Raw genomic sequence first — 25,108 nt, forward strand, 5'->3', positions numbered from 1 at the left:
AGAATGAAACACATCTAAAATAAGGAGAATGTTCCATAATGTCTTGCATTGTAGCCGACTGCCAAATGCGGTCTTTGTCTCTGTCCACACGCAGAGAGTGACGTCATGTTTTGGGGAGAGCAATCTGCTAGGAAGGACAAGTTCTAGTACCAGCAAGTCCATTCTAGTCTGGGTTCTGGTTCTGGCTCTGACTTTTGGGAGCTTTCAGGTGCTGAATCTGACCCTGTTACTCGCTTATTCTCTTTGAGTCTCTTACCATATCCGTCAACGTTAATAACAGAAATATTTATTATGGGGTGACCATGTGCCAGGCCCTCTGCTTGGTGCTTCCAAAAATGTTTGAATATGATAGAGATAGTGGTGGCCCTTGTAGAGCATACAGCCTCATAGGTAAGGGAGACAATTCAATAGACTCTAACCGTAATTGCAATAAAATGACAAGAGAATTAAATATTGCTCTGGGCATACATAGCTACAGTGCTTAACACAAGACCAAGTGAAAAGAACACCAGCACAGAGGAAGTGCCACTCAAGCTGCAACATGAGGGATAATACGTGTAAAGCAAAATGCAGGCATGGACCATTATTATTTGGCAAATTGGCTCCATTTTAGAAGACAAAAATGACAATTGAATTCATAGGTCTACTTTTTGTCTGGAATTATTGACATTAGCAGTTGAAAATAATTAAATCAGTTTGATTTTATAAGAGGAAACTTCACTATAGTGAAAGAGCATGTTCTCACCTAGATAGGTGCATGAAAGTTTAGATGCCATTCTTATGTTCTACACAGTGGATAAATTTCTTTTATCAATCAAAGTTCATATAATAATATTTTATGAGATATTTGAAATTATTTCTAACTGGGCAATTCTTATTTAAGAACAAACTAATTTTATTGAAGCTTAATATACCTTCCGATTTTAAAAAATATTATTTAAAATTACATTAAATATATTAATATATTTAAATATATATTATCTTTTAATATAATTAAATATATTTTTAAAATATAAAATCTAGTGTTGTTACCCTGGATTGGAGCAAAAAGCCTTATGGAGTATTTTAATTTCAAGCAATATCTTCATTGAAAAGCTAACTATTCTCCTCTTCCTCTTCTCCCCTCCTCTCCCATACCTATCAACAATCAAAAATAACAATAGAGGCTTTCTGAAGTGAAAATAAAAATGTTGCAAATTGTACCACAGTACTGCACTGAAATGAAGATCTAACCCGTCAATAACAGTTTAAATTAATAAAAAATAAGCAAAGAGAAAAAGAAATGCATTGTGAGGACCATAGTCCCCAGACAACTGTGTCTTTTTGGGGGAAAGTGGAGTAGAGAGTCAGGCCTCATCAGGAGAGAAAAATGCTTAAATTCAGACTCCCTGAGAGACTTCAAAAAGAGAATGATTAGTTCAGCATTGCTTTCATTCTCCACTTCCCCCTCCCACTATAGACTTAAGTTTTAATAATGATTAAAGAATAATGCTTGAATCCCATCTGAACGGCTTTTGAGATTTAACTCACTGAATCTATTCATAGCACTGAGCTTGTAAGGGGGACTGAACAGATCTGCACAACTAATCGTGGAATATTACACTGATACTTCATCTCCCACATCAATACCAATTATGGCTGCACAGAGAGCACTGCATATTATTTTAATAGGATAGGAATTTTTAATCCAGTCAGGTAGTTCTGGATGAATGTGTTTGTATGTCTGTCATTAAAATTTGGTGGCTCATGCTGCTCAAGACAGACACATTTTGAATGTTTAAAATTTCCACAGATGTTATTTATCCATTAGGATGGAAAATTTCCTCCTCTCTACTATATAGATTCTGCCTCATTAACATAAATAAAAAATAAAGCATAACAACAACAATCTTGCTTAATGTGTACACACAGAAATATTGTCATAGGCATCTGGCAATCAGTCGGAGACAGTGAAAACTGCTAAATGAATGAAACTGGCAGAAGTATGACATTCTTTTCTGGGGAAAAGAGATTACTGTTAGAGATTTTCCCTCTGTGGTCTATTGCTTTTTTTTCAGTGAGGTTGTGATCAGCATGGACAGTCACATAAAAGATGCCTTTACTAATTATTTGTGCTACTAACATTTATAAAAATGATTCCTTCTCTTTAATGAGAAGTGAAGATGAATTTCTCTTAAAGCATTGTTAAACAAAATCATAAAGAAGAATGCTAATTTTTTAACATCAGAATCCATCTATCACAACATCTTGCAGGCATGGACTTGAGATCATGATCATAAAAGAAATCTGGCTAACAACCGTATATCCTTTGCTACATTCAAGAAAATGTCATTACAGAAGTTTGATAATTACTTCTGAAATTCCTTTTTATGTCCATTAAGAAATACTTTGTGAATTTCTAAAATGTAGGGTATGTCATAGTAAAACAGTTTTGGTTTTACTTGACTAAGGACTTGTAAAAAGCCAATGGGAATATTTACAAATGATACAAGCATCTTCTGCTATTTTTCTCTAGACAATGTTGGCCACCTTGCTGCTCCATGTTAACTCTTTTTATGTCTGTCTTTCCAATAAGTTGGAAAGCTGTCTTGAGGGCAAGGAACCACGCCTTATTTATTACTGCATGTGAATTCATAGAGGAGGCACGTTACATATTTTTGTTGAAGGAGCTAATGAAAACTCTACATTCTTTTCCTGGGGTTATACTAAATTATATTTTTGAATTGGCAAGAATGAAAAATTAATACCAGGATACAAAATCTATTACAAAAGTTATGATTCCAAAAACATTGTGTCACATGAACATGGAATATTTTAGCTATTCTAAAAAACTAAAATGTCCAATATATCAGCAATGGACAAATGGAATTTGAAACTAAAAACACATTATCATTCCCCCCAAAAAACTTAATTATAAATCTAAAAAAAAGTACATGATCTATACGAGAAAAACTGCAACTCTGATGAAAGATATCAAAAAGGAACTTAATAAATGGAAATATATTCTATGCTTATGGATAGGAAAACTCACTATTATCAAATATCAGTTCTTTCCAATTTAATCTATAGATTCAATGCAATCCTAATCAAAATTCCAGCAAATTATGTTGTGGATATTGACAAATTGATTCTAAAGTCTATATGGAGAGGTAAAAGACCCAGAAAGGCCAACAAAATATTTAAAGAGAAGAACAAAGTCAGAGGACCGACTCTACCCAACTTTATGACTTCTATAAAGCTACAGTAATCTAGACAGTGTGATATCAGTGAAAGAAGAGACAAATAGATCAATGGAACAGAATACGGAGCCCAGAAATAGACCCACACAGATACAGTCAACCGATCTTTGACTAAGGAGCAAAGGCAATACAATGGGGCAAAGATAGTCTTTTCAAGAAATGGTACTTGAAAAATTAGATATCAACATGCAGAAAAATGAGTCTAGACCCAGATTTACACCCTTCGCAGAAATTAACTTAAAATGCATCACAGGCCTAAACAAAAAACACAAAACTGTAAAACTCCTAGAAGATAACATAAGAAAATCTAGGTAACCTTGAATATGGCAATGACTTTTTAGATACAACATCAAATTATTTCCATGAGAGAAATAATTGATAAGTTGGACTACATTAGAATTAAAAAATTCTGCTCTATGAAAGACAGTGTTAAGAGGATGGGAAGATAAGTCATGGACTGGGAAAAAATATCCGCAAAAGACATATCTGATAAAAGACTGTTATCCAAAGAATACAAAGAACTCTTGAAACTCAACTATATGAAAATTAACAACCCAATAAACAAATGGTCAAAAGACTGGAACAGAATCTCACCAAAGAAGATATACGGATGGAAGTAAGCACATGAAAAGATGTTCCGTATCATATGTCATTAGGGAATTGCAAATTAAAACAGCAGTGACACCACTACACAGCTATTAGAATGGCCAAAATTCAGAACACTGACAGCACCAAAAGCTACGGAGGATGTGGAGCAACAATAACTTTCAATTATTACTGTGGGAATGCAAAATAATACAGCCACTTTGGAAGAAAGCTTGGCAGTTTCTTATAAAACTAAATATATTCTTACTATAGGATCCAACAATCATGGTCCTTGGTATTTACCCAAAGGAGATGAAAACTTATGTCCACACAAAAACCTGCACACAGATGTTATAGCAGTTTTATTCATAATTGCCAAAACTTGGAAGCAACTAAGATATCGTTTAGTAGATGAATGGATAAACAAACTGTGGTACATCAGACAATAGAATATTAGTCAACACTAAAAAGGAATGTGCTTTCAAGCCACAAAAAGACATGGAAGAACCTTAAATGTATATTACTAAGTAAAAGAAGCCAATCGGAAAAGGCAATATATTGTATGATCCCAGCTAAATGACATTCTGGAAGAGGTAAAATTATACGGACAGTAAAAAGATCAGTGGTTTCCAGGGATTAGGGAGGAGAAAAGGATGACTAGGCAGAGCACAGAGGATTTTTACTCTGTATGATACTACATTGGTGGATGCATGTCATTACATATTTGTCCAAATCCACGGAATGTACAGCACCAAGAGTGAACCCTACTGTAAACTCTGCACTTTGGGTGATGATATGTCAATGCAGGTTCATCAATAGTAATGAATGTTCCACTCTAGTGGGGAATGTTGATACTGGGGGAGGCTATGCATATGTGGGGGCAGAGGATATATGGGAAATCTCTGTACTTCCTGCTCAATTTTGCTGTGAGTCTAAAACTGCTCTAAAACATAAAGTTTATTAATTAAAAAAAACTAAAGTGAGTTTTTCAAGTGGGAAAAATAAATTTGAACAACATCCAAGTCAGAAAAATTAACACTTCAAGTTACTAACGCATTTTTATTTTTCCTGGTAGTTAAATCTTCAATTCTGATTGGAAAAGAAAGTGAACTTTGGCAAGTATTTCACTTTTTTGTTGTATTGTGAAGTGTTATGTTAAGGCATTTTTAATTCTTTCTTTGCTTTAAAAATGAAATAAGGCAGACTTTCTTTACTTGCACATAATCTTAAGCAATAACTACATTGTTCAGGGTACTGTTTACAAGCAACAGAAACCAGCTCTTGGTAGTATAAGTAGAAAATTAATTTTGTAAAAGGACATTATGACACTCACAGAATTGTTGAGAGCTCTGGAAAACTCGACATCGAAGCTCCATAGCCAGAAGCAGTTCTTCAGACTTCGCTGTCTATCTGGTCCTATGAAAACACCATGGCAACTGTCTCACCATGGCAAGTGTCACCATGGATACTACAGCTTGTATCCCCAGAACCACCAATTTTGGACACTCAGTGACCCTTCTGGAACTGCAGCCATGGATGCCTCTGGAAGTTGGGTATACTGTAGTTACTGCCACTTCTGCCATTCTTGCCAGAATTGATTGTGCTCAGTTCCTTTTTCTTTTCATTATTAGTTTTCATGTGAGTTCCTGGAGCGTTGAGCTCCAGAGACCTCTGACTGGTGGAGGCTGTGACTTATACTTTGTCCCAGATGCAAGGAATCCTGGACAAGTGACTCTCTTACTTTTTCTGTTTCTATGTGGAAAGCAGTTTGTATCCTTCCCACTCAAGAAGAATAACACAAATCCACAAGTCTCCTACATAATGATAACTAATCTCCTACATATACCATCAGCTAAATAAATAATACTTGCATTTATTTTTAACCATGAAATATATTGATACACACCTTTTGTTGCTATTCTAGACCTTTTTTAATAACGTTATTGATGTTGTGGTTTTATTCTTGTTTTGTTGTAATGGGCAAGTGATGAGACAGTCTAAAGGGCTATTTTTTCTGTAGAGTACATTATAAATTGGAGGAATGAGAGACTGATGGATGTGAGAAACAAAATTAGATAACTACCAGTGAGAATGGATGCAATGTTTCATACATTTATTTAGTTGGATAGTGGGTTAGTTAAGAACCCCTCCAAGTATTTGTTGAATGCCTGGATCCTCATTCCAGAGAATGTATAGACTCACAAAATTATGCAAACCATTTTCAGCAAATAAGCCCTGGATCAGAAGAACTTGATTTGTCAAGTAATTAAATGTGGAAAGTGAAAGAACTGGAAAAGTTGCAGATTCCTGCAATGTTTTAAACCTAGGTGATAAGACTAAGCAATAAAATGATGAAGAGGTTTCTATGGAGTGGAAAATAAATTTAGTTTAAAATATTATTGATACTTTCCTTTAAATTGAAATCTAAAACCTGTCTATTGTAAAATGGCTAACCTTGGTGGGAATATTTGCTGGTTATTAACACGATAGTGTTGAATAGTTTGTCATGTCTTTAATATTAGTGTACTGAGATGTTGGATGATGCACAGTTTGGGTGCATGGCACTATAATGTTTGGGTACATTGTGTAGAGCAGACTTTGGAGGGAATGTTGCAATGCTCAGCATTGGGGCACTGGTCTCCAGCTTCTTAAAGTGAAGAGAATGAAAGAAAGCATATGGAATAAGCCAAAGGCTTTCATCACTGATAGTCCTAGTTATATTCAGCCCTTATTTTTAATAAAAATGATATCTCTTCAGCATTTAAAGAGTTTCATAGTTATTTGCTAATAGTAAATAAGCACAATGAAAAATTTGCTCACTTTGGATTTCATGTTGCAATAACCTCTGTCGTTGTTGAAGGAGGGTAAATTTGGGTTGCTCTAGCCACAGCTAGATTTTTATTATATTGGATTATCAAGAAAAGAAATGGAATAATCTTGTCTCAAGGTCATTTACAATAGGATAAGATACTATCAATTTAGATAGTTTAGTTGCCAGTCTCATTATAAGTTGGAAGAGACAAGCTGACCTCTCAAACTCCTTCTCCGGATAAATTCATAAGCTTTTATGGGGTAGCTATCCCCCAAACTCATTACCTAGGACTGATGTACTAGTCTTTTTCATTACTTATTAGAATATGGTGGGAAACCAGCTCCTAAATATTATTTTCTCTCTTCTGCTGGGATTAGAATTGGTAAATGACTCAGAGAAATGAAAATCCCAAATCACAGTATGTTCACAAACAAGATGGGGTGGGCATTTTATGGATATCTGTGTAATTCTTCATCTCCAGCTTGATTCATCTTTGAGCCAAACAGATTGAATTCAAGACGTGCAATTCATTACCTCTCCTTGACACAAAGATAATTATTTATTATGTTATTTTGTCTTCATTTAAAATTTAGTGACATGTATCATTAGCATGAATTTTGGAATATGTAGCATGAATACTTGGGAAATTTTTAATCATTATCTAGAATTTGTTACTTGATGGGAAAATTAGCACTTTCATCTTAATGTTAATTTGTATATTTATTAGAGGCATTAATAATTAACCTTGAATTATTAAATAAAAAAGAAAATGCAATGGGTTATACATATATATGAATACATATTACCTGTATTATATGTATGCATATATATATAAAAACCTATATATGTTTATATTTGATACACCTCAAATGATGTATTTGTATTTAATAATCAGAGTCCATTTCTGTAACATGTGCTTTACTAAAAGAAAAATATTAGTCAACATATTGAATCATCAAATTTTAGAACCAAAAGGGACTATAAGAATTATATAGTGGGGGGCCGGCCCTGTGGCCTAATGGTTAAGTTCACGTGCTCCGCTTTCGTGGCCTGGGTTTGCAGGTTCGGATCCCAGGTGTGTGGATCTACACCACTCATCAGCCATGCTGTGGCGGCGACCCACATACAAAATAGAGGAAGATTGGCACAGATGTTAGCTCAGAGCAAATCTTCCTCAGAAGAAAAAAAAAAAAGAATTCTATAGTGAAGCCCCCCACCTCTACTTTTTAGAGATGATATCAAGAGAAATTAAAAGGCTTGCCAAATATCATAATGTTGATGATCACAAGGGCTCAAACTCGTTTCCTGGTTTTAGTCTCTTTCCCATTATAGAGGCCAAAACTTTCTGTTTTTATTTCTCAAGAAGAGAAGGAACATCAGCTTTAATGCAGTAAGAAATCTTTGCCTACTTTCTTTTTTGGAGTTTTTTAATTAGTAGATACCATGATGGTAGTAATCTCTATTAATCTCAGGCCCATTACAGTAGAGTGTTTATCCACATGGAAGTTAGATGCAAACTTCTATTTTTCTAGGTCTTTATTGAATAGGTATACTAAAAATTTCAATTTGTCTCTTTTTTCCCCCTAAATGTGTTTACTTCAGTTGGTAAATGTCTTCTACTGAATCAGCACAGGAAATCTCAATCTCCCCAGGTATCAAATTTGTTACCCATAACTTTAGATATCCAATGTGTTCCCTCTATAATATGCACTCTACTGAGGTTTTGTGACGTGACTCAACAGAGACTGACAACAGAGGTTTCCTAGGTGGCCAAGTTCCTCCTTTCACCACCATAACCCAACACCAAATATCTCACTGGCCTCTTGTTTATGTTATATCTTTCTTTAATATGTGCTATATCTTTCTTTAATAGTTAACTGCATAAGATTATTTCTGGAATTGCTATAGAATTATTTGCTATTAACCACAAAAGGCTTAAATATACCCTAGTTCAAATAAATATATCCTTATGTTCCTGAGATGGTTGTTGAAGTAATTTGTTTCTCTTAGCCAGTGACCTTTACAGAAGTTAGTGAATCTGGACAGGACTACGAAGTGATTAAAAGTTACTCATCACGCTGATTTACTTTCATTTAGTAGGCTGACATTTCTTTAAAATTGAAATGACTATGTTGTTTATATTAAAAATGAGAAACATTTTTACTATAAAAAGTCATTTATCAAAGGACTGGCCCTTTGGGATAAGTCTAGATTTTGTGAAGAGGCACTGCTTCTATCCGACTCATAGCTAGAACTGAAGAAAGGAAAAAGAAAACAGGAAAAACCAAATAGCAATTAAGGTAGATTGCTATTTGGAAAAATAGAATGATTAATCTAATTTAGCACATAGTTGACATGCGTATTATAACCTAAAAGTGATTGGTGAGTCAGGTAAAAAAGTTAAAAAAAATAAGTGATTCAATCCAGCAGTAGGAAAAATTTTATTTTCAATTTCTGTATTAACTTTGCACATGCAACTTCATATTTTTGCTGTATGTTGTTTAAATATAAACTAGTTATATAATTTTAAATGTTTAATGATTCCAATGTGAAAACTGCAAAATGTTTATATGATCAAGAGAAAGCCCATAACATTATTTTTTTTCAGCTGGTACAAATAATTCTTTTTTTATATGTTGAGAGTTATAATAGCGTACAATGTTACTGAGGCATATATGAAAGCATCCACTGTTCTTTTCTTCAAGAAATAAAATAAAAACAGTTAAAAATATTATCTGATTTCTTTCCCCATTCCCTGCTATTACACTACCTGGTCTCTCTAACATCTTGATCTAAAAAGTCTCAGATTCTTTGTATTTACGTGTGTATTGAGGACAACAAAAATAAAAATAACAATCTATAAATTTATTAATGAAATCATCTTTATGTATACTAAAAGGACTGAGGTAAAACTATTATTTTTATCAAGAAGGCAGCATAGAGATTAATATTCCAGACTCTGGTGCCAGAATGCTGGAGCACTAATCCTTTCCTCACCACTTAGAGTCTGAGAGACCTTGAGCCAATTAAGTAGATCTATCCACCTGTTTCCTCAACTGCAAAGTGGGAATGAACATAGACCCTACCTCCTTGGTTGTATGTGTCAGGGTTAATTCTGACAAAGCTACACATATAGTGTGGTGGGCAGTACTGATATATAGTAAACACTCAAAAATATTTATTCTCTTATAAGTTGAGCTCTGGTTTGATTTATATGAGAAGGACTCCCCCTTGAAAATGGGCAGTCTTGGGAGAGTATTTTATTTTATTCATGTGCATTTTAATAATATTATAATCTCCATTTGGAAGGCAGAAGAAATTTGAATGAAAGAATTTGTATTCAACAAATAGTTTATATCTGAGGAATCTCTAGGGAATTTACAAGGACCAGAAATTAATTCTGACCTGAAACAATTGACTCATTTATTAGAGGCTATATCTTCTTTTAAGTGAATGAGGTCTTTTGATCTCTATGAGAGCTGTATGTAGAACTGAAGACATGAATATATATTAAATATTCCATTGTTAACCTCAATTTATAAGTCTGAATCTGAATGAAATTACTTTTTCATTCTATATTTTCTGAAAACTATGTTTCATGGGATGGAGACATGATTCTCATTCTTCATTTTGAAGGGAAATTAGACTTAAAATGCAGGCTCTTGGTGGTGTATTTACATGTTCGCCATATCATGACTGCCTGGGCAAATGAGAAGTTATTTCTTTGCTTTAAACAGGCCCTTCAACCATATTTGATCATTTCCCTTCATTCAAAGAAGAAAACAGCAGCCCTATGGGTTAAAAGGCATACCAGTCTCAATTATACACACCGAACTTATGTACAGAAATACTGTCTATGGCTAATTTTATAGCCTTTAATTTAGGTGTAAAACTGGGTTAAGAATATTTCCAAGGGTAGAAATCAAGATAGAGACAATGCTTCTTTCTTAAGTGTCTGAAGATTGCCCATTTTCTGATGTAGAAGGGTTATTTCAAATCCTAGCATATATATTTATTTATTTTTTTCTTATCTTTTCTTTTTTTGTATGTAATACAGTATTGTTGACTATATTCACTATGCTGTGCATTAGGTCTCCAGAACTGATTCCTTTTCTAGTTGCAAGGTTGTACCCTTTGACCAACATCTCCCCAGTCTCCACCCCTCAGCCCCTGGTAACCACCATTCTACTCTGTTTCTACGAGTTCGGTTTTTTTGGATTCTACAAGTAAGTGATTTCATACAGTATTTTTCTTTCTTTGTCTAATTTATCTCACTCAGCATAATACCCTCAAAGTCAATCCATATTGTCACAAATGGCAGGATTTTCTTCTTTCTCGTGACTGAGTTACACACACACACATACACACACACACACACACACACATATATATATATGTACCGTATCTTCTTTAACCATTCATCCATTGATGGACACAGGTTGTTTCCATTTCTTGGCTATCGTGAATAATGCTGCAATAAACATGGGGGTGCAGATATCTTTTCAATATCTTGTTTTCATTTCCTTTGGATATATACCCAGAAGTGGAATAGCTGAATCATATGGTAGTTTTATTTTTAATTTTTTGAGAAACCTCCATACTGTTTTCCATAGTGGTCAAACCAACTTACACTCCCACCAACAGTGCACACAGGTTCCTCTTTTCTCTACATTCTCACCAACAGTTGTCACCTCTTGCCTTCTGGATGATAGACATTGTAACAGATGTGAGGTGGTATCTCATTGTGGTTTTGATTTGCATTTCCCTGATGATTAGTGATGTTGAACATCTTTTCACACACCTGTTGGCCATTTGTATGTCTTTGTTGGAAAAATGTCTCCTAGGTCCTCTGCCCAGTTTTTAATTGGATTATTCGGGGTCTTTTTGTTGTTGTTTTTATTGAGTTGTATGAGTTCTTCATATATTTTAGATATTGACCCCTTATCAGATGTATGGTTTGCAAATATTTTCTCCCATTCCTTAGTTTACCTTTTCATTTTTTTGGTGATTCTTTTGCTGTGCAGAAGTTTTTTAGTTTGATGTAGTCCCACTTGTTTATTTTCACTTTTGTTTCCTGTGCTTTTGGTGTCATATCCAAAAAATTGTTGCCAAGACTGATGTCAAGGAGTTTCTTCCCTGTTTTCTTCTAGGAGTTTTACAGTATCAGGTCTTATGTTTAAGTTTTTAGTCTATTTTGATTTACTGTTTGTGAGTGGTCTAAGTTAGGCATCCAATTTCATTTTTTCTTCATGTGGTTATCCATTTTTCCCAACACCATTTATTGAAGAGACTATCCTTTCCCCATGGAGTATTCCTGGCTCCCTTGTTAAATATCAGTTGACTATATATTCAGGGGTTTATTTCTTGGCTTTCTATCCTGTTCTATTGGTCTATGTGTCTATCTGTATGCCAGTACCATACTATTTTAATTATTATAGCTTCGCAGTGTAAGTTGAAATCAGGAAGTGTGATGCCTCTGGCTTTATTCTTTATCAGGATTATTTTGGCTATTCAGCATCTTTTGTGGTTCCACACAAATTTTAGTATTGTTTTCTCTATTTCTGTGAAAAATGCCGTTGGAATTTTGATAGTGATTGTATTGAATCTATAGATGGCTTTGGTTAATATGAACATTTTCGCAATACTGCTGTCTTTAAATCAATAAAAGAATGATGTCTGCAAATTAGTTGTAGATACCAGGTGTCATTGAATCTATAGGAGATATTTTTACTCATAAATCTCTCTAATCTGGGGGTTGTTCCTGGAGAGAGAGTACACAGTGGGTGTGAAATCAAGTATAAGAGAAATGAGACTCTACTACTTTCACAGTTTAGTCTTGGTTAAAATGAAAATACTAATGCTTTATGCCACATTTTCCCCTCACGACTCCAACTACCTTGCCATTTGAAACTGCTCAATGTATGAAGTAAAGATATTTAGGACAAAATATTGAAGCAAAAAACATTTGCTTGAAATATAACTGTGCTGATTTTCATACCTTTCGTGTGACTTGACGCTTTCAGAAATTTATTAATGAGTCATGAGTGCTGATGACTATTCTTTACATGTTAGACACGGATCTTAAATTTACACTCCCACATAGTTAAAAAAAAATGACCCACCAACATATACATAGATCTCTAGCTAGGTAATATGCCAATTCTTAAGATTGTCTTTATAGAGACAGAGACTGTGTCTACAGGAGGTTAACATTTCAACACATTTGCCAGAAACGTCAAAATATCCTGTGATTTATCTCCCATTCCAAATATAACAATAAAATCTGCATTTCTGAAATTATTTGAAATTTCACATTTGCCTATTTTTCCATTTTCTTTTAAATGAATTAATCAATTTTGACCAAATTTTTATATGATTAAGCATATAAATATAAACTTAGAGTTGTTCAATTCCTACAGGGAAATGAAACAGCACTGTCAGGATTTGAAATGGGTAAATTTTCTGTAATATTTTATAATTCCGTAATTTTTTGTAATATTTGGTAAATATATTGACACAGTTCTCCATATCTGGAAGGGACATCTGAGAGCTCCACAGTGCCTTTATATTATAGATGATGTTTAGAATGGGACCTACTCAAGGTTACGTGCATAGTTAGTGGCTTAACTGGGACTAGACTCCAAGTCTCTACTCCTGCTTCACCAATCTATTCACTACAAACATTGCAAGGAAAATTTGTAAATGGATAGAAGTTCCATATATTTCAGGTTACAACAACTGAGTCCATAACTCCCTAGTTTTTAAAAATTGTCATGATTTGATTTGAATAGTGTATATATATATATATATGCATAGTATACATAATCTATGCATATTTATGCATAGATATATATAGTCTCCCCCATCTCTCTCTCCTTTTTTTTAATAATTTTATTTATTTATTTATTTTCCCCCAAAGCCCCCAAGTAGATAGCTGTATGTCGTAACTGCACATCCTTCTAGTTGCTGTATGTGGGACGCGGCCTCAGCATGGCCGGAGAATCTGTGCGTCGGTGCGCGCCCGGGATCCGAACCCCGGGCCGCCAGCAGCGGAGCGCGTGCACTTAACCGCTAAGCCATGGGGCCGGCCCTCCCCCATCTCTTGAAATAGCAAAATTCTAAGAAACCAGTGTCTTCTACAAAATAGAGATCAAAGCTTATAAGCTCATAGAGTGTAATGTTCGTTTAAATTATTTTCAGATGAATATTCTGGTCAGTACCTACTCTTATTTTGATTGAATGGAGAAATGTAACACATTCCATTATATGAAGGCTTGTGGTTTGCTATTTAGAACCTTATCATTGTGTACAGCCATTGACTCGATTTAGGGAGATAATTTAGGATATATTCATTGGCTTCGGTCTCTTATGATACACATTTCTGCTGATGTTGTGCTAGGAATTTGTCCTAATGCCTGACAAGTAAGCACCCTGCTCATTATTTAATGTTACCCTACGACAGTTATTTATCAAAAATCATAATTTCCTATGTATACAAAAAGTTGTATCTATTGACTTTGGGATGGCAGCTTGCTATATGCGTTTGTAATCATCATACTAGAGTTCTTAATTCAACATTTCAGATGCCATCAAAGATGATTTTAGTATTGAGAGAGGCAATTTTGCAGATAGTGAATGAGAAATCATTGATTATATGGTCATAAGATAATGGGAAGTCATATAAAATGGTGATCTGGAGGCAGACTGATGAGTTCAAACTTCAACTGGACCAATGATGTGACTCTGGAAAAAATTTTAACTTAACCTCTATCAGCCTTCTACAAGAAGAGGACATTTACTTCACAGAATTGCTGTGAAGACTACATGAGATAAACATCAGGTACTGAGCATAGTATCTATCACTTAGTAAGTGTTCAATAAACCAGTCATATGGTCATACAAAGGAAAATATCTCTGAGTAAATTATATGAGATGCAATAGAAGAATATAAATCTCATAAATGTAGAGTAATACATAAGACTCTGTGGCTATATGTATGTCTTTCTAAGTCCTTCAATTTTTGTATTCATAAGTAAGCAATTAAATTCCTCTTTTATTTTTGTCTAAACAATTAATTTGGGACTTTAAGCCTTTTTTTCAACATGGAACAACTGTCTTGAAATTATCTTGAATTCCAAATGAAAGAGGCCTGAATAGAAGGATTATTGTATACTTTCCATTATGAAGGCTAACAATGGAGACTAGACCACATGTCAACTTGTTTTAATTGTATGAAGAATTTTCTGTAGAAGTATTCTCAGTATCCAGTCTCAAGCCTTATATTTATGCTTGTTTTCTTTTCATTATGTTTTGATTGTGTTCTCTAACTTTATTCTTCTAGAACATTTATAGTTCTCTCACACTAAATATATTGCCTTAGCTCTCCATGGCTGCAACAGGAGAATATACAAGTGTTAATAACGAATTGCCAGTGGCTAATCTTAAGTCTTCATTAGTTTGCAACAAGCATTGGATACCTGCCGGGAGGTGCCAGGGGAAATGTGCTGAGATAACAGTGCTGCTCATAGTCCTTTCAGACGTATACTAATTCCACCGTGTTGTGCGATTAAGGAAACAAAGGACAGGTTCATAACTTGAAAAATTTAGGCAAGGATTTCCTCTGCTTAAAAACAAGTAACAAAGCCCATAAAAATGACCCACTTGAAAACTATCATTCTACAATTTAGGTTTTAGTAATATGCATTCCTGCAGGTATGAGGGAGACAGAACTTTGTTGTGCCTTAGCTTAACATAAATCATTCTGGCATTTTTACAAATATTTATAGGCATGTGTAAGTAAAAATAAAAAGTCATTTGGATTGACGAGCAAGGTGCAGTTACAACAGTAAGAAAAGATAACGAAACAGCAAATCAGTGGTGTGGCTGAGCAGCTAACCTGGGAAGTAATAAAAAAGAAATAGGCTATGGTAGGAAATCAGTTAATGGAGCAAGCAGAGAGCCACCCTACTCCACGTCGGGGGAAGCTCTATGAACACTGGTGCTGGGTGAGCATCTGTGCCAAAGTTCTGATAGTTAGAAAGGAAATTGGAAAGACTGCCTCACTATTCACTTAATGGATGTTTAATATATGAATGTCAAAAAGGTGCCTATTCCTGGAACTCCCCCAAACCAACCAAAGTCCTTTTGGATCATCTAATATTTGGGGTGGTTTGGATGTATTCTCAACTGTTCATATAAACTTAGCAAGATAGAAAAAGCTAAGAAAAATACTGAGGCAAGCAAGGGCATCTCAGGAAAGCAAGCCCACTCCAGCACTAACATATTACATATATTAGATATGCCACTGACCTCTCATTAAAAGGCTAAAAACAAGCACATATGAACTAATGACTCAATAATTGAGTGTCAGTAAGGAAAGGATTTTTTCAGCAGGCTCTGTAATGAGGAAAGATGCTGTAATATTAAAACAAAATCAAGGATAAATAATATCTCTATTTTATAGTATATGGGTGAGGATTTCACATTCAATGCAATTCTGAAAAGTCACTTTTCATAGGTTTTTGTGGGGAACTAGAAACGCTCTGAGGATAGATGCCTAATAGTTTGAGGTTGACATCATAGAGGAAAAGAGTGTGTTCCTACAACTTATCTTGGTACCAAATGTATAGTTTGTGTACAGAGATGTAAAGCACACAACTTAATTAAATCATAACTTTTTTTATTGTGATTATTGTTTGGAGAATTTGGAAAGGACAGATGATACAGGTGGAAAGGATAGGGTCTGAAAATAAATACTTTTGCCTGAATATTTTATTTTGCCAGTTATCACTCAGACAATTTTCTTAAGCTCATTCCCTCCCTCTGTTCCTCTGTCCCTGGGTCCCTAGGTCCCTCCCTTCCTTCTTTTTGATTAGGTTTACATCTGCATTCTGTTATTTGAACCTGGAATGCCTTAATTAAATTTTGAGCTGGGTCCTACTATTGAAGCATCAAGTTGCTCAGTTGTTCTATAAATGATTAAAAGATGACTTGTCCAGAGCAACATGGTTCAGAAGATTGAATCTGAAGAGAATAGCAAATGCTGTGCTTCTCGTGTCACTTTCTATCACTGAAGTATGTGCAGTAGATGCTTCGTTACTAGCATTCTCTTCTCTTTATCATTGATGAAGTTAGTTGAGCAGCTTAGCCAAGCATGACATATTAGCTCTTTTGAAACAAACACATCAATCTTGTGTTTCCATGTCCTCAGTTCATTATTGGAGTGATGGAGTGAAATCATGGCTTCTTCGTGGGGTGAGGATTCAAATTAGATCTAAAATCTGGGTGGACGGGATTTTGTTGCTGCAATTGTTTTTGAAGAATAAACAATTACAGAGATATGAAAGCAAGAGTTCCCAGTTGAAAATTTTAAAAGGTATGCCTCTACATATGGTATAAAATAAAATTTCATTAGTTACAACAACTCTGAACATTGAATTATCATTATTGTCATTCTGTTATTTCTTTTCAAAGGTGTGTTCTTTCCCTAATGTTGTTCAAATAATGAAATGCGTATACAACTATTAAAAAAGAACAAGCTAGGAATTTAGAAAATTCAGAAAGATTGAAGAAAATAAAAATTACTTATTATTTTATAATTTAGAGATAACCATTGTTATAATTTTGCATGACTGCAAAATTTTCCTTTTTTATAGTAGGTGTCATGTTATACATAATTCAACATTTTCTTATCTTTGGTTTTCAAGAAATTTGAGGTCTTAATGTATTTTTACTGCTATTAAAAACTCAAAAAACTCAATTTATATACCTACATAGTCTTTCTTTTTTTTTTTATTTTGAAAATGAAAACAATAGCTTTTATTGTGGTATAATTTGCATATCATAACATTCACCCCTTTTAACTATACAAATGCAATAGATACAATGTTTGTATTCCTCCAAAGTTTATGTGTTGAAACATAACCCTCAATGTGATGGTATTTGGAGTTGGGGCCTTTGAGAGGTGATTAGGTTATGAGGGTTGGAGCCCTCACAAATGGGATTCATGTGCTTATAAAAGAGACCCCAGAGAGCAACCTTCTGCCTTCTGCCATGTGAGGACACAGTGAGAAAACAGCCATCTATGAACTAGGAAGTGGCTTTTACCAGACACTGCATCAGCCAGCACCTTGATCTTGGACTTCCCAGCCTCCAGAACTGTGAAAAATAAATTTCTGTTTTTTATAAGCCACCTAGTCTATGTTATTCTGTTATAGAAGCCTAAACCGACTAAGATGACAAGTCAATGAGTTTTAGTAAATTTACAGAGTTGTGCTACTAACAGCAGAATCCAATTGTCAAACATTTCCATCACCCCGTAAGGATTTCTATGCACATTTGCAGTCACTCCCTTTTTCCATCCCACTCCCAGAAGCCATTAATTCACTTTCTGTTTCTATAGATTTGTCTTTTCTGGACATTTTCCCTACATAGTATTTCAAATGTATCTGCAAATAGCTTACTTTATTCTATAATTTTTAAACATTCAGTTAATCCCAATTTTAGCTATTATAAAAAGAATGATGACTATCATCATGCATAAATATATATTTCTGATTACTCTCTTAAATTAAATGCATTTTCTTATCTCTTCATACATAGTGTTAAATTTTCAAACACATGCACAGACACACACAAATGCAGCATTAACTCTCTCAGAAGCAACGCTCGTATGTGGCACATATGCCTGGGTTTAAAATTATCGTTAAAAAATAAAACAGAAAAGAGAGAAAGAAAAGAAAAAAAAAACTTTTGGTAATTTGATTAAACATGATATCATATTTGAATACACATATTTGACTTGTTTACTAAACTTTTACCAATTTTTCTTTCACTTAGATTTTCTTCTTCCTTTTGTTATTAGAACCTAGAATGCCTTAGTTAAATTTTGGGCTGGGTTCTATTTTTGAAGGATCAAAGGTGCAGCATACACATTGCCAGATTGTGTATCTCACTACAAGTAAGATACTGTAAAGCAATACAGGAGATGTAATAGGAAGATATATAAACGGGAAAATGAAATTTTAAACTTTATTCTCATGGTCATCACACAGGTAACTCAGAAGCTTCTTGTGTGGCCAAAATAAAGGCCTGGCAAAGTCCTTTAATGAGATGGATCCCGGAAATTTGGCATTCCCAGATGTTCAAGTAGTTCCTTTTCTGGTAAACTGATCAAATCCTCTGAAGATATCTTCAAATAGAATTATCGTCACGAAATTCACTGTTTAATTCTACATGAACTTTCTAAAGGAATGCTAATTCTGATGATATCTGTCAAGTTGGTGTGGTTATAACATAAATTTGAAATAAAGTGTATATCCAGGAAGTCATGCAAAAGGAATATGAAAGCCAAGATGAAATAATTAAAACAAAGCTTAATCAAATAAGTTTGCAATTATAGCTCAGGGCACTGTGAGTGTACTTAAATAAGATTAGTGAAGCACTATCAGGGCTTTAGAGAGATATGGAGACTGGGAGAGGTTCCAGAAGATGGGCAACAAACCAAATCAATAACCAGAAAATGAAGTGAATGGTGAGCTTGATGTCAATATACAAGAAGAGTCTAGAAGATATTGTTAAAAAGATGCTGTAGGATAACATGAAAAATGAATCAGTGATAATTAATATCCATGTGAATGGGCAAAGAATAGACAATTTTTGACTAACTGCATCAACATTGTATACAATTTATATATTATTAGATTAGAAATGTGGTAAGGAAACAATATCTCATCATTAGTCAGAAGTTTGGGACAACTTCTTATAAAATGTTTATGGACAATATGGGGAAATAGCAAATAGATGACATAAAAATTAAATTACTGTGTATATATATTCTCACTACCATGCAGGGTACTTTAAAACAGTATAGGAAATATGATAGGCTATCTAAAGGGAAAATCATGTTTTAAACTTGAGCCTCAGAAATACTCAGAAACAAGCTAAATACGTATCGAGTTGGAAAATTTATAAAAAAGAGCCTTATGAAAGATTGTCATAATCAATATTTTGTCAACCATTTGCACTGCAATCTATGTTAGATAGGTAAATATTGGTTGTTTAAAGTATTAAAATAAAACACTTTGAAGTATGGTCGTGAATTATGTTAATTGTGTGAAGTGGGAAGGATATCCATTTATTGATTAAAAATTATGGACTAGAAGATAATAGGCTAAAAAGACAGTTAACTATAAAATGATGATTTTTAAAATTCAATTTTGGTTAAACAATAAATGTCTATTGCTGTCTGGCAGGCCTAGACTGGCCTTATGTGGCTGAACTCATAAACTTTTTAATTTTTTTTTCAAAACTTGGCTTAAGTTAATATGCTAGAGGCTAATCCCCCAAAATAAAGTTAATAGATTTGTCCACATTATCTTGAGAACCTTATTGGTATATAATGGTTTGTTTCATTTGATTTATAAATTAATTGTGGAGAAACCGATAGCTTTACAGTATTTATCACAGAACATGTCATATTTTTCCACTTATGAAAGTCATTTTTGTGCATAAGTACAATTTTACAGTTCTCTTGATATGTTTTCATATTTCTTTTAAAGTTCCTTGCTATGCTAATTATATTTTCCATTAGTGTTATGAATGAGAGTATTCTTCCATTGTATTTCATAATTGATTTTTTTACAATACAGGAAAATGTACTGGGTTTTTAATATTACCCATTTGGCTTATTATCTAATTAGTCCAAATACATTTAAAATTGATTGTCTTAGATTTTTTAATGTATAAGTCTGTATATAAGATGAAACTCAACAATGTCCTACAATTATAATATAGCAGCTGAAAGAGCTATGGGTTAAGTATAGCAGCAATTATGTAAATAATTTCATTGCCTTAATCACAATTAATTATTATTTATTCAGTGTCTGGCACTATTCTAATTACTAATGATACAGTAGTGGACAAACAGACAAAAACTCCTGCGTTCCTGGAGCTTATATTTTAGTGGAAATGGACAATCCAAATCCATACTCTGAGTGGGAACAAAAACCATTGGAAGGTTTGGAGTAGCAGAGGGCCATGATCTGACTTTTGTTTAGGACCTACTTTAGCACTACAGTGCTGATGGAGGATAGACTGTAGTGGACAAGATTTGAAACAAAGATCAGTTAGGAGATTGTTGCAGTGGTCTAGGTGACAGATGATGGTGGCTTAAACCAAGATGAGAGGTTCAATTTCTCAGCATTAAACCATAGTGAGAAATTGATGTAGATTCTGGAATTATTTATAGGATTTGTTGATAAAGTGGACATGGAGTATCAAAAAATTAATGAAGAGATTTGAGATAAATTTGAGTCTGATATATGTAAATAAACAATGACCACTCTTAGATTGCATTTCAAGGAGCTTCCAGCGTGAGGGTGATGATAACACTGGGCTACCCTTACTGCTACCTCCAATGTTGCTTTCATTTCTGAATATCATAACTTAAATGGATTATAGACTAATTGAAATCTGTGCAAAAGAACATCTCCATGATGGTCAAAGGCACTGGCATCATATCACATGAAGCACAAGTTAAGGAGCAATTGATGCTTAACCTAATGGCTAGAAGAGTCAGGTAAGAAACAACAGCTTTTCAAATACATTGTGTCTTGTGGAAGAAAAATTAAGGTTTTTAAAAGTGGATCCCATGAGGCAGAACTAGTATCTGGTGAGTGGAAGTTACAGGGACAGAGATTTTACTCACTCTGGTGACTAAATTGTGACATCTGAACTGCATGGTGAGATCCGAATTGTTAATGTCACATCTGGTCTAAAACGTAATCATCTGTCCTAAGATAGGAATTCCTCTTTATTCAAGGTGTTCAAGCCAAGTTTACATAACGTCTTGATAGAGATATTGTGGAAGAATTTCATTGTCAATTTAGTGACACTTCCAATCTGAAGTTTTGGTTATTCTACAAAACTGTTGATTTGCTCCATTTGATGTCTAGAATACTTATAGCAGGCTATGAGGATATAAATATTTAGGGATGTTTTCAAAACTAGTTATCTTGACAAATTCTAGAAAAGATAATCATTCTGAATGAGATTTTTCTTCAAAAAAATAGAATTAGCAGTAAAATTGCTTCAGGTAATATTTATTATGTTTTGCTGCAACTATTTCTGTGATGGTTCTTTTTTTCCCCAATATACTGAGCCTTGTCTTTTTAAATTTCTTATGTGAGAAAGTAGTTTGCCTCCAAATAAGCACAGTAATGATAATTCCTAGTATGTTTAATTTATCTCACTTGATTTAAGATAAAAAAGGCCTAGAGATGTTTTCTTTTCTTCTCTTTTTTTTTATTAGTTGGATTCAACTGCAATATTCATTAGATTGTAACAATAGGGTTGATATAGAAATTATCTAAGGCAAAAAAAGTTTTGCAAATCAAATTTTAAATGTTGATATTTTGAAACTCTTAAATATCCCATCTGATTTTGAAAAGTTAAAAGTTATTATCAAACTTGCATAAATATTTGATATTTAGCCATATCAAATTAATTATTATTATTTGAATATTAATGTATTAATTTGATAAATCTGGATGACAATTATATTTCAAAAATAATGTACCTTTATTTTGGAAAATAAATTGAATAATGGCTGCATCCATATAGGAAATTCATAATTTTAGTAGGTTTATCATTTATGGCTTAAATAATTTTAAAGTGCCAACTTATTTATTTTCTGAAAGTGAACATTCTGTAGTTTGACTGAATGCCAAGATACATGCTTAGCTCAAATGATGATCAAGACAAATACCGGACTCAGGCACTGCTGACCTCAAGTGTCCCACTGTTCACTTTGCTTTGCTTTCCTTTACCTAGTGTCCCCATCTACAACATTACAAGGTTTCAGTCTTCAAGCTTTTCTCCCTTGTATTCTATTTTTTCAGTAATGAGCCCTCTTTTGGGGATATAAAAGTTTAGGTATGTCAGGATTTATATTTGAAGGAGTGATATCTAGCAGAGACCAGCTCTAATGGGTAAAGATTTCAATATCCTGAAGGAGAAGGAAGGCACAATTATGAGTATGGCACTGTTGGGGAGAATAGGAGCTCTGTTTTGTGGAGAACTGGATTTATGAGGCTTGAGGGAGAGAGAGATGAAGGGAAATGTGAGAGTCTGGGGGAAAAAATGAGTTAGTGGAAATCCTGTTTATCTCTATGGTATGTTGATTTATTGCGGGGTGAAGATTATAGGTAATGGGCTCTAATCAAATCCAATCTAATCTAACAATCCAATCCAACTCATCCTAATCTCATCAGTCTAATCTAATCACCATTTGTCCTGGAAAGCTGAATGACCCATGACTAGTATAGAGAGACTCTTAGGGAAGAGTAAACTATACTTTAGGGTCATTATGTAAAAAGGGCAAGGTCATAGCAATGCTTAGAGGCTATAAGTCATATCTTCTTATGAAAATTTAGTGCCTGTTCCTGAGAAAGGTTAATCCTCACGTTTGCATGTACTTGTTTTCTAGGTAAATTAATGCAAAATTAGCCAAAACTGTTCTTGTACTGGAATTTGGAAAGCCTCCCTCCCCGTTTTCATAGGTGAAATCTGAGGCACTCAAGTTTACAAGGCATTGACAGGGAATAGATTGAGGATTGGGAGGAGGATGGGATGGAAGGAACACTCTGTGTTTTAGAGTGTGGGGAGACTTAAAGAAAAGTGTTTCAGTAGAAAGAGAGGGAATTGAATAGAGAAAGATGGAATTTTAAGTGCCACCCTAATTTCTCAGTTCTCTCCTGTAAAAGACTAAGAAAATGTTTTATTGTATAAGTTACAAAACTCTGTTGTTCCTATCTTTTATATATTGTTCTTTTGAAATCCACAATACCCTTAAGTCCATAAAGGAGGTTTGATCCATAGAAGACTAGGGAATGGACGTTAAACTCCCACTAATTTCCAGTCTTTTTGTGGGGGGATTGTTTCATTGTCTCCCTTGCAATTTTCTTTTATTTTTAACTGGCATTTTTGTTGATATAATTGTAAATTATAATAGTTGAAGAAATAATGCAAAGAGATCCTGTGTACCCTGTCCTCGGTTTTACCCTAGTGATAAGATGTTGCAAAATTATAGTGCAGTATCAAAACCAGGAGAGTAACATCAGTATGATCCACCCATCTTATTCATATTTCCCTAGCTTTACTTGAACTCATTTGTGTGTGTATTTAAGTTTTATACAATTTTATCTTATCCAATCTCTGCATCCTCAAAAACATTTGGCATTGTCGGTGTTTCTTATGTTATCCTTTCTGATCAGTGTGTAATAACAGCTCATTGTGGTTTTAATTTGCATTTCCCTGATGGCTAATAATACTAAACATCTTTTCATGTGCTTATCTGTATTCTCTTCAGTGAAATATATGTTCATGTCTTTTGCCCATTTTCTTTTTTTTTTTGGTGAAGAAGATCAGCCCTGAGCTAACAAATGCCAATCCTCCTCTTTTTGCTGAGGAAGACTGGCCCTGGGCTAACATCCGTGCCCATCTTCCTCCATTTTATATGGGACGCTGCCACAGCATGGCCTGACAAGCAGTGCGTCGGTGCGCGCCCGGGATCCGAACCGGTGAACCCCGGGCTGCCACAGCAGAGCGCCCGCACTTAACCGCTTGCGCCACTGGGCCGGCCCCTTTTGCCTCTTTGCTTATTGGAGTTTTTTTTACTGTTGAATTTTGAGATTTCTTTATATATTGTAGATACTAGTCTTTTATCAGATATGTAGTTGAAAATATTTTCTTCCAATCTGCAGCTTTAATTTTTCACGTTATGAGCTTTTGCAGAGCAAAAGATTTTAATTTTGGTTAGGTCCAATTTGTCAATTTTTCCTTTTATGAATAATGCCTTTTGTGTCAAGTCTAAAAATACTTTGCTGAAAAATCTGAAGATTTTCTTTTTCTCTCTAAAAGTTTTATTTTTTATTTTTTAATTTTTTTTCCATTTAAGTTCATGATCCCTTTTGAGTTCTTTTTTAATAAGGTGTGAGGTTTAAGTTGAGGTCCACTTTTTGCCTATGGATGCCTGTTGCTCCAGCACCATTGCTGACAAGATAATCTTTCCTTTATTGAAATGCCTTTTTATCCTTCTACAAAATCAGTTGAGCATATACTTCTCTGCCAGAAGTACAATGTCTTGATTATGGTAGCTGTATAGTAGGAGATTTTAATTATCAAATAGAGTAATTCCCCCCATTTTATTCTTATTTCAAGATAATTAGAGCTATTCTAGAGCCTATAACTTTCTGTATAAATTTTAGAATTGTCTATCTCGACAAAAATCTTTGTTAGGATTTTTGCAGAGATGGCATTAAACCCATAGATCCATTAGGGGAGAATCTGTATTATGCTGAGTCTTGCAATCCATCAACTTGTTATATCTCTCCAATTATTTAGATTTTCTTTGAGTTCTCTCATCTGCATTTTGTAATTTTAATATACATATCCTGTACATGTTTTGTTAAAT

This window comes from Ceratotherium simum, chromosome 4 (genome assembly GCF_057802395.1).
Source record: "Ceratotherium simum simum isolate JZ-2026a chromosome 4, ASM5780239v1, whole genome shotgun sequence".
In the NCBI taxonomy this organism is placed as follows: Eukaryota; Metazoa; Chordata; class Mammalia; order Perissodactyla; family Rhinocerotidae; genus Ceratotherium; species Ceratotherium simum.